This window comes from Rousettus aegyptiacus, unplaced genomic scaffold (genome assembly GCF_014176215.1).
Source record: "Rousettus aegyptiacus isolate mRouAeg1 unplaced genomic scaffold, mRouAeg1.p scaffold_m13_p_13, whole genome shotgun sequence".
Taxonomy (NCBI): domain Eukaryota; kingdom Metazoa; phylum Chordata; class Mammalia; order Chiroptera; family Pteropodidae; genus Rousettus; species Rousettus aegyptiacus.
In genome coordinates this window covers 16337272-16355127 of record NW_023416288.1, presented here as the reverse complement: position 1 = coordinate 16355127, position 17856 = coordinate 16337272, and the positions used below count along the sequence as shown (strand labels likewise).

At 38.4% G+C, this 17856-nt stretch overlaps 1 pseudogene; it reads right to left on the bottom strand.

Annotated features, from left to right (window-relative positions):
• Positions 1-4680: 4680 nt before the first annotated feature.
• LOC118610838 lies at positions 4681-4799 on the bottom strand (annotated as a pseudogene).
• Between the last annotated feature and the right edge of the window lie 13057 nt (positions 4800-17856).

Here is a 17856-nt window from a genome sequence, read left to right as displayed (position 1 = left end):
TCCATGACCACAAGTATAGAAGGGGCATTCTGTTCTCATTGTCACTATTCTTTTCTCTTCCCCAAATCAGAAAGTATGTATGAGTTTATCCTACAACTTTGTTCTTAATTTTCAAGATTGTTTGGGCTATTCTGAAATCTTTGCATTTTAGTATCAATTTTAGGATCAGATATCAGCTGACATTTTGATAGGGGTTACATGAAATCTGCAGATCAGTTTGGAGAATATTGCCAACTTAACAATATTAAGTCTTCTGGTTCATGAACATGATCGTTTTTCCATTTATTTAGTTATTCTTTCATTTCCTTTAATGAAATTTTGGAATTTTCAGACTAAGTTTCACATGTCTTTTGTTAAATTTATTCCTAAGTATTTTATTCTTTTGGATATTATTGTAAATGGATTTGTTTGTTTCTTTAATTTTATTTTTGGATTGTTCTTTTCAAGTACATAAAAATACTGTTGTTTTTTTATATGTTGATCTTATATTCTGCAACCTGGCTGAACTTGTTTATTGGTTTTAAGTTTTTTAATGGTTTCCTTAGGATTGTCTATATGCAAGATCATGTTATGTGCAAATAGAGGCAGTTTTACTTCTTGCTTTTCAACCTGGATACCCTTTATTTCATTTTCTTGACTAATTCCCTGGCTAGAATCTATATACAATGTTGAATAGAAGTGGTGAGAGCAGACATCTTGTTCTGGATCTAAACTGTTCTTTAAGTTTGATGAAGTCCTAGCTCTTTGCTCCTTTAGGTGATCCAACCACACTTTATGAAATGTTCATTTGAGTCATATGTAATGATGTTCTAGATGAAGGATGCATACTCTGATAGCTGGCATTGTCAGCCAGAATCCTCAGAGCACCATTACGGTGTCAAGATTCAGACACTGGCCACAATAGTACAGGCTGCAATAGGTACTAGATTGTTATATCCTATTCATAAAAGTCTAGATAGTGTCTTTAGAACATTTGAACCAATGCATATATCTTTATTTTCACTGATTTAATCAATTTCCACTAATTTCACCAATGAAGACCTATTTAAAACATTTATTATACTAATTAGCCAAAGATTTGGGGTTGATTGGAAATAATGATACCTGAAGTACTTGTAGTAGTAACATCTGGAAGGGAGATTTATTGATATAATGTACAAACCCTGAAAGGTTAAATGCTGAATTAGGACTATTAACTCTCCCCAGACTATAGTTTAAACTAATGCAGGTATGGGTGTGCCTGTGTGTTTGCTCATGTGTATACACACACACATTCACACACACAGCATGCCGTTGATGCTGAAATATTTTAAAACAGGTTCTAGACATCATAATATCAAATAGGCATTACTTAATGTGGCTGACATAGAACTCTTGATTCCTTATTAAAGATATTTCCCCATGAAATTTATCATCTTATTAAATTATGTCATCAACATCACCATCTACGCATGTGCTTAAGCCAAAAATCTAGATATTAGCCTTGATTCTTTGATTTCTCACCTTTCACAATCTATTTATTAGCAAGTCATTTTGATTCTACCTCTAACTTATATCCTAAAGCCATTTTCTCTTCTCTGCTATCACCTTAGTCTACATCTCCAGATTTATGTCTATTAAAAACAATGAAGTGGTATGTCAAGGAGTCCAATGCTGGCTCCCAGTAGTCATAACTCTTACTTCTTTTCTGGATTCCTGAGCTAGCCTGCTAGGTATTCTAGCTTTTTCTCGATCATTCCTTTCTCCCACCCCACTTGACTCCACTCTTAGAAAAGCAGCCAGAGGGATTTTTTTAAATGTAAATTAGATTGTGTCACTTCCCTTGTTGTACCCAACCAGTGGCTACCAATTATACTTAGAATGAACTCCAGACTCCTCACTCTGGACATAGTCCCCACGGTCTGGCTCCTGATTAACTCTTTGACCTCATTTTAAACAAACTCCACCTTGCCTACTATGTTTCAGCTATGCTAGCCAACTTTTTGGTCCCTGCAAATGACAAACTCATTCTTGCCTTGGGGCCTCTCCATTGGCTGTCTGGCTTTCTGCTCTGTCCAGATGGCTCTGTCCTGATCTTAGCACAGCTGTTTCTTGTCATTCAGATCTCAGCCTAAATGTCAGCTTCTCAGAGCAGCCTCCCTGATCATACACTGTACTACAACTGCTTATTTAATTGTCTGCATTACACATATTTAAGTGCATGTGTTATCTCCTCCTAGCTAAGATATAAGCCTCATCGACAGCAGAAATCTTGTTTATGTTGTGTAGCTTTGTATCTCTATCATGGAGAACAGTGCCTATACCCAGAGGTGCTCAATAAATGTTTGTCAAATAAGTAAATAAGTGGAAATTTTGACAAACAGGCCATTAAAATTATTCTGCTCGACTGGAACTTTTGGTACCAAATACTGTCTAAATAAGTGATTTATAATCTAGGGGCTCAACAGTTCTTTAGGGATAAGAATTAATCATATGATATTTGTTGTAATAGGATATAATCAGGATTCACTTTTAAAACATTGTGTGCATTATTTGTTTAATGTGTGCATCACTAAATGATTTACATCCTAATTGCACCGGGAAGTCCAGGAATTTATCTGTTTAACTTTCCTACAGTGTCTGATCCATCAATTAACCACCCTCTGCACATTAAGCTCTTGGCCAGGATTTTAACAGAATCAGAATCCCTTGTGATACTCTGGTAAAGAAACTCATCAGTATTCTTGATTTAAAAAAAAAATTCACATTGCCTTAAACAAGAAGTCTCAGGTGCTGGACTCTTTAATGCCTAATCTTTTTGTATCAATTTCTTTCCTCAAAAGGAAAATGTGCTTCAGGTTGCGATTAGAGGGAGGTGGGAGACCGTAGTGACAGAGATAGGGAACAGGATGATTGTGCCTGTATGGAGTGCCAAATGCATAATAACTTGAGATATTAATTGGTTCTATGTATCTTTCTTACTCACTTCCTCTATGATTATGTCCTTTAGGGCCATGAGATATGAGTTTTCATTAACCCCAGGAAATATTTAATCATTTCAGAGCTGGAATGAAAGCAACAGTGTGTTGGTAAATGTTCAACAAATGGCTTTCTAGAAAGAGAGACCTGATCTGTGGTGTTTGCTGGTTTTCATAGTGTAAATGACCCTAGGACCACTGATTTCAAGCTATTAATGGGACTTCACTGAACATGGAGTTAGGAAGAGATGCTAATAACTGGTTTTCATTATTTATTCCTAAGTATTTTCTTGTTTTTGATGCTGTTATAAATGGGATTGTTTTCTTTCTTTATCAGTAACTGATTTTTACTGATTTAGTATTCTGCAAACTTACTGAATTTATTTATTAGTTCTAACAGTTTTCGGTGGCCTGTATGATTTTCTATATTTAAGATAATATCAGCTGCAAACGGAAACAATTTTATTTCTTCCTTTCTGATCTGGATGCCTTTTATATCTTTTTCTTAACTAATTGCTCTGGCTAGGACTTCCAGTACTACGTCGAATAGAAGTAGTGAGAGTGGGCACTGTTGTCTTGTTCCTGATCTTAAATGAAAACCTTTCACCATTAAATATGTTAATTGTTGTCTTGTCATATATGGCCTTTATTATGATGAACTTTCTTCCTTCTATACTCAATATGTTGAGATTTTTTATCATGAAACGATGTTGAAGTTTGTCACATGCTTTTCCTACCTCTATTGAGATGATCTCATAACTTTTATATTTCATTCTCTTAATGAATCACATTTATTGATTTGTGTATATTGAACTATCCTTGCATCCCAGGGATAAATATTATTTGGTCATGATCATGACTCTTTAAATGTGCTATTGAATTTAGTTTGCTAGTATTTTGTTGAGAATTTTTGCATATATATTCATCAGGAATATTGGTCTATATGTTTTTTCTTTTACTTAAGTGTCCTTATCTGGCTTTAGTATCAAGGCTATGCTAGCCTCTTAAAAAGAGTTTGGGGGTCTTATTTTCAATTTTTGGTAAAGCTTGAGAAAGATTGGTATTAGTTTTTAAATGTTTACTTGAATTAGTGAAACCATCTGGTCCTCGGTATTTATTTGTTGGGAGATTTTTCATTACTGATTCAATCTACTTACTCATTATTGGTGTATTCAGATGTTCTATTCATGATGCAGTCTTGGTAGATTGTATGTTTCTAGGAATTTATCCATTTCTTCTAGGATATCCAATTTGTTGGAATATAATTATTTATAGTAGTCTCTTATGATCTTTTGTATTTCTGTGGTGTCAGTTATAAAGTCTACTCTTTCGTTTTAAATATTATTTGAGTCCTCTCTCTTTTTCTTAGTCTACTAAAGTTTTGTCAATTTTGTTTATCTTTTAAAAACCTAATCTTAGTTTCATTGATCTTTCCTATAGTTTTTCCGGTCTCTATTTCATTTATTTCTGTTCTGATCTTCATTATACCTTTCCTTCTGCTAACTTTGGGCTTAGTTTTTTTTTTTCTCTTAGTTCCTAGAGGAGTAAGGTTAGGTTGTTTGTTTGACATCTTTTTGGTTTCTTAATGTAGGCTTTTTTTTTTACTATAAACTTTCCACTTGTAAGTGCTTTTTTTTTTTTTTCAGGTGAGGAATCCCTTGGTTGACCTCATGGATTGCAAGGATCTTGTCAGCTTACAATACCTTATGTTTTAAATTTTTTACACCTACAGCACCTGGTCTTCCTAGGTGGTCTCCCACCCAAGTACTAACCAGGCCTGACCCTGCTTAGCTTCTGAGATCAGATGGGATTGGGCTTGTTCAGGGTGGCATGGCTATAGATGGAAGTGCTTTTGTTACAGTTTTTGACTTAAATTATTTTTGTCTGATGTAAATATGGCTACACCCACTTTCTTCTGGTTTTTATTTGCATGGCGTATCTTTTTTCACTTTTAACCTATGTGTATCCTTAAAGCTAAAGTGAATCTCTTGGAGGTAGCATATAGTTGGGTTTTGTCTTTTTATTCTTTCAGTTACTCTTTGCCTTTCAGTTGGAGAATTTAATCTATTTACATTTAAAGTAATAATGTGTAAGGACTTACTAATGCCATCTTATTAATTGTTTTCTGGTTGTTTTGTAGTTCCTTGTTCCTTTCTTCCTTTCTTACTGCCTTCCTTTGTGAATTGATGATTTTCCATAGTGATATGCTTTGATTTACTTCTCTTTATCTTTTGTGTATCTACCGTCGATTTTTACTTTGTAATTATTAGGAGGCAACATAAAACATCTTATAGGTATAACTGAGTTTTTAAATCTGATAATTTAACTTTGAGTGTATGTAAAAAACTCTACTCTTTTTCTCCCTCCTCTGCAAGAGAAATGATATTTTTTAACAGTAAGTAAGTATGAGTCTGAGAAAGTAGAGTAGGAGGATATGATAAAAGTCAGAGATGCTAGAGTAGATAAAACCTGTGTCCCTCCCAGAGACAGGACACTAATCAAAGCAAAGTTTCCTCCAAGAGTGAGAGGCTCTGGGTCTTAGTCCCAACTGGAACGCTGAGGGCAGGCAGCCTTGCCAATGTTCCTTTTGGCACATGGGCAGAAGAACTGAAGACAATAGTTAGCTATGGAGGTCATTAGAGCAGTCAGAGTGCTACTTGCAGCCCATAGTTTTTCCTGAAGCCTAATAAGGTGCTACCCTTCCCTTTGCTCTTGATCTTCCACAAGCCCAGAAGAAAGAGAGGGAAGAGCTGAGTAGCGGTGAAAATATGATAATTTGGGGGATTAGATGAGGAGGCTTCAGAAGGTACAACTGTATAGATCTAGAAATTTTCCAGGATTGCACACATTTCTCACACTACCCAAAAAGGAGAGGCAAAAGATATAGCACCACCAAAGAAACTCAGGAACTATGGGTGAGTCCCAGCTGGAGCAGGAGGCCTGCAGAAGATTGAGACCACCGAAGCCAAAATCAGCCACTTCTTGTCCTGAAGATTCATTATAGCAATTGCTCACACCTCTAAGAGTTTTAAATCACCCCCAGGTAGGAGGAGAGTGAAAAAACTTTGAGATGGTGAAAACTCCTCAATGGACTATGTTTTAAATTTGTAACTAAAATATTCTGATTGAGTGAGGAAATCTCATATTTAGTTTTCTGATCTCAATTGGAAATGAGGACTCTGAGTTTAAAATTTAAAAGGTTAAATTGAGTTAAGATAGGGTGACCAACTCTTCCAACTTGCCTTAGGATGTGGAACTTTCACTGCTAAAACCTGGAATCTCTTGGCTGAAACAGGATGGTTGGTCACCCTAATTATAGATATAAGGAAGGTGACATTTTTGCATGCCCAAGTTTGTAACTATGACATTCACATCCACTGACATTTTAAAAAGTCAAATCTGAACTCTCCAATCTATTGGATTTCCACATACACATTGGAGTGGACACTGATGCCACCACTCAGATCTCTCTTTAAAGGAAGCCTTATTGCCCCAGCAGCTGGGAACGCAGCTCAGCTGCCAGCCCCTATAAGGTTTGCTTCAACTGCGAAGCCGCCCCATTCAAAGTCAGGCCCCTTCCTGGCGCTTCCCCCTACCAGTGACTGATCCGTACAGGAATAAAGCCTGGCCGTCTCCTCCCAGCTCAGGACAACACTGAAGGGCCATTCTAGCTCTATAGCTTTCCCATGAGGTAGGCAGCCCATTGAAGCTCAACTTCTCCCTCTGTCCAATTCTGATTCCTCCTCCCTTCACAGGTGTAATGCCAAGGATACTCCCTAATAAGCATCCTGCATACTAAGCTCTGTCTCAGAGACTGCTTTCTAGAGAATCCAGCCTCAACACAAACCAATGCCATTCTTCTGATTTGCTTTCAGTCTTTCGCCTAGACCATCTCACAGAGGCATGTAAATCATGGGGGCCTCACTAGCTGAGAACTGGATTGCCTTAGGAGCTGTCTAAGACCTGTCTTCTTCTGAAAGGTTTTCAGGGTAAGAAAATGTGACGCATAGTAGGTACAGTGTAAATTTATCAGATGAATAAATGATCAGGATTGGATCAGCTTCATGGATGGATGGCCTGTACAGTTGCACAGGACCCCATCTCTCTCAGTAGGGTATCAATTGATTTAAAGCTCTGCTGTCCAGGCCTTGAAAGTCTTAATAATTTTGGAACAAGAGGCCCCACATTTTCATTTTGAACTGGGCCCTGCAAATTATGTAGCTGGTCCTGGACCTGGGTTTCCCCAAAACTAGCTTATCCTCGTTTCCCCCAGGATTCTCCTTCACCGTAAGGGAGTGGCCGGAAAGCACAGAACAAGCCAACAGTATTCTTAGAATACCTCTCAGGGTGGCCACATTCCCAAACCTCATACCTTATAATTCTACCTGTCCAAGACATTTACATATGCTTAGAAGGCAAAGCAGTTGTCACATAAACTCAGGAAACAGCAATCTAAAATTCTGCCTGGAGTTTTATAGTATACGTCAACACAGTATGTGTTCTGGGACATCACTCCAGTAAAAAGGTACCTGCCTAAATTTGTTTAGTGCTTGAATGAACCAATTACATTTGTTCAAGGGAACTTTTTTTTTTTTTTTTTTTTTTTACAAACTCACCTATTAACATCCTGGGACACTTTCTCTTTAACACTAATTTGGGAAGTGATACCCCAGAAACTTGAGATGAATCGACCACACCTCCCAGTCCTAAGTGTAGGAATCTAATAGCCTAGCACGGACTTCTTCCCTGACTTCTCTGAAAGTCATTAGTTTGTTATGGTATTTAGACACTAAAAGGCAGTTTGTACACCAGATGTAGGCAAGAAAAGAGATGTCCCTAAAGTTGTCATTGTTTTAAAGCAGTAAGAGCTTATAGTAGCCTGGGCAGGAGTTAAATACAAGCAATAATGATAACAGCTAATTTCTACTGAATATTTACTATGTTCTGAGGCTGCATTGTATAATTTTATCCTCATGCAAACTAGGGAGTAGATACTCAATGCTGAAGATATGTAGTAGATACCCATACTGGGTAAATGGAGTAAATACCAGTGATGGTTAGTAATTTGTGCCAACTTGGCTAGGCTCTTATACCCCATTGTTTGGTTAAATACCAGTCTAGATATTACTGTGAAGGTATTTTTTAGATGAGATTAACACCTAAATCAGTAGACTTTGAGTAAAGAGGGTCACCTTCCATAACATAGGTGGGCCTCATCTAGTCAGTCGAAGGCTTTAAGAGTGAAAACTGAGGATTCCTGAGGAAGGAATTCTCAAAGTTGTAACATAGAAACCTTGCCTGGGTTTTCAGACTGCTGCTCTGTAGATTTCGCACTCAAGACTGAAGTATAAACTCTTGCCTAAATTCTCAGCCTGCCAGTCTGCTCTGCAAATTTTATACTTGACAGTTTTGATGATCGCATGAGACAATTCTTTAAAATCCCTCCATATTTTTATCTCCCTCTCTCATCTATATCATATCTATCTATAGAGATTTTTATGTATATATAATCTGTGTATGTATATGTGTGTATGTGTATTTTTTTTTCTTTCTTCTTCTGTTTGTTCTGTTTCTCTGGAGAACCTTGACTAATAAAATACTCATGCTGGGTATTCTCTTTGCTTCTCCAGACCTACTCTCTACTTTGATCTACCCTGCCTAAGTCCATGAATGTGCATCAGTTGGCTTCGTTGTCCTGTAGCTTCCAGCTGGGTCAGATCAATGAGCGGTAGAAGCGGGAGGTCAGAGTGCAGGGGAGAGTGAGTTAGGGTGTCTATTCTCTTGGATCTCCCCCTGCCAGGTGGTGGGTTGGCAGGGGCTGCGGTCCTTTACCCAAGGCTGGAACTCTCATTCAGTGGTCTCTCCAATACCTCTAGCTATAGTGACAGCTACAGCCTCAGCTCTCATTGAGTTCCAATGTCTCCCCTTGCTCTTTATGCCGAGGTTGGTAAGGGCTCTCTGCTGTCACTAGCCCCTTCCCACCTCACAACCATGTGCTTTATCATCCCTCGTAGTTTTCTGTTAATCCTGCCCATAGCTCTGACACCTTTGATTCCCTGTTTAAGTGTGCCATCAGATTCTTGCCAGAACCCTGAGTAGTTCAATACGCTTTTTATTCTTTTTTACACATGAGGAAACTGAGGCCCAGAGAGATACAGTAACTTTTTCACGGCTAGCATTTAAGTCAAGGTTTCTGACTCCAGTGGCAATACTCACAGCTCATACACATTAATGCAATTACTGTTTACATCAATTGCTTACTCTTTCTGAATCACAGTTTCCCCATTTGCAAAGTAAAGTTAGTTACAATAATTCCTGATAGAGTTCTAGTTAACACTCAATACATATTAGCTATTGTTATTATTTGCAACAAAAAAGGACCTTGATGAAGTCAGAAAGTCCCAACTTATTGTCTTGGTAAGCATGAACTGACTAAAAGGTATACCGCACCAGCACAGGGCCCAACACACACTAGCCCCTTGAGTGTCTCTTTTATTCTATTAAATGGTCGTCATATCTATTGTTCTTTTCCTATGTCACAGTCTCCAGGAACATGCTCTTGAATTCTATGTGAGCAGACTTTTGAGTTGAGAGGCAGGCGAGAGGCACTTTCCATTCATTATCTCATGTAAACATCACAACAAAACTAAGAGGCCAGTTATTCCAGTTTTACAGATAAGGAAGCTGAGGGCCAAGAAGCTGAATAATTGACCCAAGGCCACTACTAAATACGATAGTGAAGAATTGAGGGATGGAGGATTCCAAATATATTTGATTTTATATTTATTTGAGCCAGAGAAGACTTGTTAATAGGACTAATCAGTTGGTAAGCACTGGTGTGTTAGATCCCACTATTAAAATATTGACGTATTTCTCCATTGGTTGGTAAATGACTGCTGTCTACGCATTCCCCCTTCCCTCCCCACTGACCCCCAGCTCCAAAGATAGGGCCCGTTCTGATGTTTCTGTGCTCATACCTTATCAGTTATTAATTTTTGGAACATCACTCCTAGAAACAAATCCAGTAAGTGAAACTGGAGAATCACATCTCAGAGAAGTAAAAGATAAGCTACGCACAAACTTTATAGAAGTACAAGAAGAAGGATAACCTGAATGTTTTCGGAGCATTGAAGAAAATTCTTATCATTTCTGTGTCTCTGTCTTGTGGCTGATTTCCATGGAAGGATGAGCTCTAGAGAGCTTTATGGTGAATTGTATTGTCTGCCCCCATCGTCTAGAAAGCCGAGTCCTATTTCTGTGTTATTCCTGCTTCAGCCTTGGTTGTACCTCTGTCTTGAACCCCAAGTCCTTTTTAGAATAACTAAGTAACTAGAATTAATGGACTACTAGATCCTAGAATAACTTTTCGTGGTCCTTTTAGAATAACTCAGAGAGAAAACAAACGTACACCCTACACAAGGTGGAGAAGGAAGGGAGCCAGCTTTTCCTGGGTTTCTGAGTTTCAAGTCAGTCAGCCTGGGCTTCTGTGTTTTACCTGAAAGAGGGGTATTATCAGTTTGCCAAGGGCTACTTCTGACCTCTGTGTTGCTGAGCTGGTAGTGGGAAGCCCCTCATCATCTCTTATGCAGTTGTCCCTTCCCCCTTGGATGCCGTCCATCTCTGAAGGAGATGGGGGTTTTCCTAGTTAAATGATTTGGGGTGGGATTAGAGATTAGTAGGAGAAAGTCTATAGAATAAATAGTGAATTAAGAAACCCTAACCAAGTTCACGGGATAGAAGGCTGGGGCTGGTGGGAGGAGGAGGCTAAGGGAACATCAGTATTCAGGGATTTGATGCTGAGGCCAATTTTGCTCTGTTTCCTTGCAGACCCTTCTGCCATGCTCCAGACTCTGCCCCTGCTGTGAGGATATACCAAGGCCAGCCCTTACCCTTTATAAATCTCCTTTATCTTTATTTCTTGCAAAATGGACTTGCACTGGATTAGTGAAGATATGCTGGAGAGCTTTCTATTTTTGCCTGGCATTATCCTTTAGTAAGAATACTACCTCTAATTTTAATTTAAAAAGTGGAGAAGAATTGACAATAAGTTTCACAAAGAAAAGCATCATAATCAAAAGAGACAAAGTTAGGGACAGAAGAAAGGACAAGAAGACACCTGGCTGAAAATGCTACTATTTAATTAGGGATTAGGTAGGAAATGGGTGAGGCAATTCCAGAGTGACATGAGCCAACCTGAACCCTCTAATGGAATCTTTGTCAAGGTTTTCAATATTCCAGTGCCCTTTACACACCGTTTTACCCTTTGCCCTTGTGTTTTTGTCCAAATCTAGAGGTGAAAGCGAACTAATCGAAAGTGAAATGCAGGCTCTATTGATTTTTTTCAAAGGGAAAACAGGCCATGAGTTTCATAGGAAATCCTCTTGCTGAGTGAATGGCACTTGAGAACAGGACTGGCTACGTAATTTGCAGGGGTCATGCAAAGTGAAAATGTGGCCCTGCCTTGTTCAAATAATTATTAAAAATTTCAAGATGAAAGATGAGCACAACACCAAATGTGAGGCCTTTTTGAGCACAGGGGCCCTGCACAGGTCATGCTCCCAGAAACTATCCCTGCTTAGGAGTCACTGAAGATTTGCACTGTTATCATTTTCTGACTTAATCATGCTTCTTCCTCCATTTTCAAAGCATCAGGGATGTGATGATTGTGTGTGTGCGTGCGCGTGTGTGTGGTGTGTGTGTGTGTGTGTTTCAATACTATTTTTGGCACTTAATTTGATTTTTAAAATGGTTCTTTAAAACCTCAAACATTTCCCAAATGTAATTGATAGTGTCAGTACTACTCTAAGTTCTAAATCTGAGCAAGAGAGACTGCTGCCAGGGTCCTACACTTTAGGGGGCTCAGCTCTAACCTCCTTCCAGCTCAGCTCAAATCTGAGGGGCCAAGGAGACAGTCCCTCTCAGCTAAGGCTTCAGAATTCCTTGCCCAGATGGCTCTGACCAATTCCTAGGGATGGGCAGGCATCTTCCTCAGCTATTTATGCACAACAGTGGACCTCAGCACCAGTTATGGGAACCCTATGGCCTGAGATTTGGCCAAGGGAAAGTGATTTAGGGGTAGGGAAAAGGGTGCTGTTGACAGAGCTTTTGAGCATGTGAACTAATCTGGAGGGAGGAAAAGCTAGGAGTGGGTGTTTTTCCCACAATGCCAATTCTATACAGGAATCCCAAGGAGTCTAAGGATTCCATGTTATAACCTTGATTTTTCAGGCCATGATTGAAGGTATATGTGTCATGGTAGGATCAAACACATTTTATTTAACAGTTTCATAGCTTGATTTCTGACTTATAAAACTTTAGATTTACAGTAAGTGAGTTTCTATTTCTATTCTTACCATGAGTTCCGAAATGTTAGAGATGAACATGGGTGGTGGGAAACAGAGAAAGTGTATATTTCCATAATAAAGTTGAACACCAGCATCCTCATAAACAGTTTTATAGTTCAGTTACTCTAACTTTATGTGCATATGTGTGTGTATAGTATTAATAAATTCTGACAAAGACAGTTTCAATTTTGATTAGTGCAATGCAGGAGTTTTCGGAAATGCAATTAATTATATATGTACATTTCTACTCCAAAGATTTTTTAATTTAGTAAGAATATTATTTTTTCCACAATACTGTACTCTACTAAAACTTGTGTTTACCACAGAAGAAATAATTTTATCTTTAATGTTGAACTTTTTACCTTAGCTTATAATAGCATTCACAATAATAACTGATATTTTTCTTTGACAGAGTGAATATCAAAAAGATGTATTTTAATTTCATGAATTAAATAAAGAAAAACAACCTTTATTGGACTTAACTGATTTTCCCTTTGATGTATCTAGGACAATAGTATCAAACTGGCCTCATTCAACTTTCTTCTGCTAAGGGGGCCAACACAGGAACAGTTATTGTTTCATGCATCCAAACGGAAACTTGGAATCCAAAGTGGATGAAGTTAATGAAGAACAATCATTTGAGGTAAGTGGAGAGTCATGCTTCACTGAGTGATATTTAACAAACCTTCTGTAGATGCACATATTCAACAGTTGTTTTTGGATAGAGTTTTAAAGTAACTTCTAACTTTCAGAATAGATGCTAGTGCTTCTTCAGAAGGGTTGTGTCATGGTTTTCATGTGGTCAGTGGGATCACTTAGCCCTCATGACAGATGGCAAACTAGGTTGATAAACATCCCTTCAAGTTCCATATTCATCATCAATTTTGTTGTGAAATTGAAATTCAGAATTTAGTTTTTTGCTTAACATATGCTTTTGGTTCTTTGAGATCTTTGCTGCTGAGTTTTTTGCAAAATAAAACAGCATTACCAAATAATAATTGCTGTCGATTTATGTATATAAACCATACAATAAATAATGAAATAATTTAATGAGAATGTTCAGGCTGCGCTCTATAAGCTCTATGACAAGATGGTCCAGTCTCTAGCTCCCATTCATGTTTCCTGACTAATGGGGACTTATGCTTCTTACTGACTCTGCCAACTGATGTCTAGTGGTGTCATGTGTTTCGAAGAGGGTGGGTGTGGTGTAGACCACAGCACAAGTGGCTGTCCAAACAATGGCCAGTAGGGGCAGTGGTGTTGAGTCTTTCTCCCACCATCACTCAAACCAGAAGAAATTAGCTTAATGAGCTTTCTCTTGCCTGAGGGCACTGTGTTTACCAGCAAGCGCCAGGCCTGTTGTCTTTGAAAAGGAGGTGGTTGTTATGCTGAGACTGGAAAAAATAAGGAAAAGAGAAATGGGTTATTGCTGAGCATCTTTTAGATTTAATCACATGTTAGAGTGAAAAAAAAAAGTCTGTTCATTTTGCGTACAACTCCCACACTACCAGACAAGACCATGTCAGAAGCAGAAAATATAAAGAGACCTCCTAATGCAGCTATTAATAATTCTTCATTAAAAAGATTAAAAATCTGAGAGAAATGTTAGACTAGTTGAGACACTGAGACAACAGATATAAACTGGGTACCACTTTGGTCACCATAGTTATAGAAAAATAAAGAAGCTTCATTTTCTTTTCTCTTTTTGGAATGGTGTTTGTCATTTTGCTAGCTGGTACACGAAGGTACCTGAGTTTTCTAAAGTGAGAGTTTCTAGGTGAGGTTTTCTAGGTGAGAGTTTGTTTAGCCAATGGTAATGCATGAGCCCAGGCTGCCTGCTTGATAGCTGTGGCTTTGTGACTATCCATCTGTTCCTTTCACCATTGAAAGTAATTTAATCGGTTGCCTGATTGACTAGGCTGTCTTGGTCATTAGTTATAAAGACAGAGCTGAGCAGGTCAGGGAGCAAAAGGCCTAGCACATGGTCAATGTACTCAATTACTATTTTAACAAAAGAAACCAGTGTTGGACGTGTTACTGAAAGCCACCAACTTCCTCGGGGCTGTTTTCCTTGTAACATCAGTAATGTCTAAAGTAGCTTCTATGGCTATGTGTTTATGACTCATATAAACATAGATATATAATGGAAGTCTAAATAAAGAATCAAAAAGTAATGTCAGTAGTTGCCTGAAAGTCATCATAAAATAACCTTACATCATCCAAAATGTCAATAAACAACTGCCCCATTAAGGCATCAGAATCACAGGATCTTGCAAGAAGGTTTACAGCGAGAGAGAGAGAGAGAGAGAGAGAGAGAGAGAGAGAGAGAGAGAGACCACTTATCTCAGAACTGTTGGGCAAATTGCTGGTGAGGACCTGCCTGTCACATTCTATTGTTTCTGGAATGCTGACTGCAGTTTTTGCCTCTGCTTGACATGTCAAGCTAAGTAGCTAAATGCTGATATTCGATATTATTTGATTTCTTAATCAGATGCTTATTCAATAGAAGTCACTGATGAATTTTGCAGACTTGCAGAAATTGAAATTCTAGTTGCTAATATTACTCTTAGCTTGCTGCTCTGGTTTCAGACTTTAAGTTGATTTTTTTTCTAGGCTTTTAATGAAGTAGGTGAACATGATGGGACAGTGGTTAACATTAGGATCAGTGTAACATTCTCTCATCACTCGCCACATCCTGCTTCAAATCTTTTTTTATTATTATTTTCTCAGCACTGAGGAGAGCTGATATTATCATATATATTTAGTCTATCCCAGGAATGTCATAGGTGGACTAGACATATTTTCTCAAAGGATATAGATAAGTATATTAGACACAAGGAGAATTTTCTCATCAGTCTCTAAGAGTTAATGACGCATTAAGTGTTCTGGAATTTAGTTGCTTAAATTCTCTGATAAAATAAAATAACTCGTGTTGCTATGAAAATAATACAGGTAGAAAGAATATCGTGTTAGCACAGACTTCTTCAAAGAGTGTTCTATGGAACACGAGTGACATGAGCTGATCCACAAAAGGAAGGTTCTGTGGCCAAGACCCTCCCATCACACTTTCTTCTTGGAGGTTCCCAGCATGATAACAGAACAAAGAATCCAAGCCAGCAGTCTCAGCGGGCCACCTTTCTGGCCTGTTGTAGGACTAAAAATCTGGATTCATTTAATTTACTTAGGAAAATGTGAATGTCTTCCACATACTAGGCATTGGGTTACAGCTAGGCACTGGGGTATAGTGACAAGGAGAACAGTACATGCAAATTCTTGCTGTCATGAAACATAGATGAGGGTGTTGTCAATGACTTCTGTTATAGCATGCAATATAGTTTTTTAAAAAATGCTGTCTTAATCTAGTTTTGAGGCTCTGGCTGGAGGGTAAGTCAGTTCTCCTTTTTGAGCAGCTGGTTAAGTCCACATCCCCAAGGATTTCTCTTATAAAACTCACATTCTTGGTGTCTTTGCACCAGCCCTAAGCATCCCAGGGCCAGGTACTGGACAACTACAAACAGCCCTTAAATCCTGGAGCCTGTGAAATTACTTGAATAAGTCAATTCACAGGGAGCTTGCTAAACCTAGTTAACCCCACCCTGCTTGTCATACTGTCCCTGCACCGGATGTAAACCTCTGTGTGGCCCTGCCTGGCAGCCTTCTCTCATTTGGCAAGTAACAAAAAGTTCTGCTTTTCATCTATCCAAGTGTCGGTGTGTTGTGTCCTGCCATCAAAGAACCTTTAAATCTAATAAAACATAGCTGCAAGCAAAATTTTGGTTTTTCTTTCTTATTGTTATGAAAATTTCAAAGGACTTAGAGGTACTAATTGGTGATGAAAAAGAGGTGGGATTAGGACTTTAAAAGAAGGGAAGAATTCTCTTTTAAATAAATTAATTTGAGTAACTTAAATCCTTCACCAAAGACTTCTGGCAGGTTATTATGCACCATGTATTCACTTATTTAGTGCTTGCTTATTGAGCATTTGCTGCAGCCCTGGTATTATAATGCTCTAGGAGGCATGCAAGAATAGAAAATGTGTATCTTCCATTGAGAAACCTACAGATTAATAAGGAAGACATGACATGCCCCTAAAAAGATTACAGAGACAAAATCAAATGTGTAGTAATCTAACTAAACCAACCCTAAGTGCAAAAAATGACAAAAATACTAAAGAATTAGAGAAACAAATTTGCTCACAATTTCAAAGGCAGCTAACTTTAAAATAATTTTTAGTTTTCTGGTTATTTTGCTGGAGAAATATTTGTGTTATTGCTCTTTTTCTCAGTTCTTTCTTCCCAGCTCTGAAACCCTTTCTCTGAGGCACATAGGACTCGGCTATTTCTAACCCTTTTGTAGAAGCTCAGATGCTTTGGAGTCATGTAGATTTTGAACTGAAGGAGGTATCTAGGTTCTCTCAAGGAATGGATTTTGGAGCAATGTGTTGGTAGTTCAGATCAGATGAAGTTATTTCTCTTAAAACTTGGGTATTTTTCAAAAAGGAAAATAGTTTCAGCCCAGATCCATTTGCAATACCAACATTTCTGGTTGGGGAATGCTTAGCTAATTTATTTTTAATGGGCAGGTTTCTGTGTGTTTTAAATGTTGGCTGACTGGCCTGGAAGTTGGGCTTCTCCAGAAAGCATTTAGTGTTGGTCTATGGTCTTCAAGGGAATCCATACTCTTCCTGGAGGATTAGCAGGAAGCTGTAGTTGATCGAGCCTTTGCCCTTTCTCTAGACCCACTCTTCAGTCATTCTTGTTTCAATTATTCTTCCTATTCAGTTATTCTTCCTATTAATATGTTCCGATTGAACATCTACCCTGTGTAAAGGAATGTGGTTGCTTCTGCGGGGGAGGCCAACTACATCAACAGAGACATGAGGCACGGACTCTGTAAAAGGCAGAATGTGGGCATGGCCATAAAAGAGACAAAGTGTTGTGTGCATGAAGTGAATGAGGAGTCACTTCAAACTGGGTGGATCAAGGAGAGCTTTACAGAGAAACACTTGAGCTGAGACTTGGAGAACAGATTTGATCTGGCAGCTAGAGAGGGATCGGCAAACTACAGCCAGTAAGCCAAATCTGTACCCTCTTCCTGTCTTTAGAAATAAAGTGGTAATGGAACTCAGCCATGCCCATTCATCGATGTATTGTCTATGGCTTCTTTCATGTAACAACAGCAGAGTTGAGCAGTTGTGACAGAAACTGCGTAGGCCTCAAAACCTAAAAAGTTTACTATCTGGCTCTTTACAGAAAAAAGTTAAGATCAGTTTCTTGAGGGACTTAATAATGCCTTGATATTTGGATTTGATGTAAACCAAAATATATGATGTCATTTGGCAGGCATTCTGGAAACAGAATACATCTAAGCCTTGAGAATGCCTGAGTGTTCACTGTGGTGCTGAACTTCGGGACAGTTAGTGTGGTGGATAGATAGACTGTAGGAGAGAGATGCTATAGGTAGGGAGAAAAATTCAGAAATTCATGTTGTCACCTAAGTGAAAAATACTGAATCTGGATTCAGAGGATAGCTGTAATGAAAGGCAGAAGATGTGA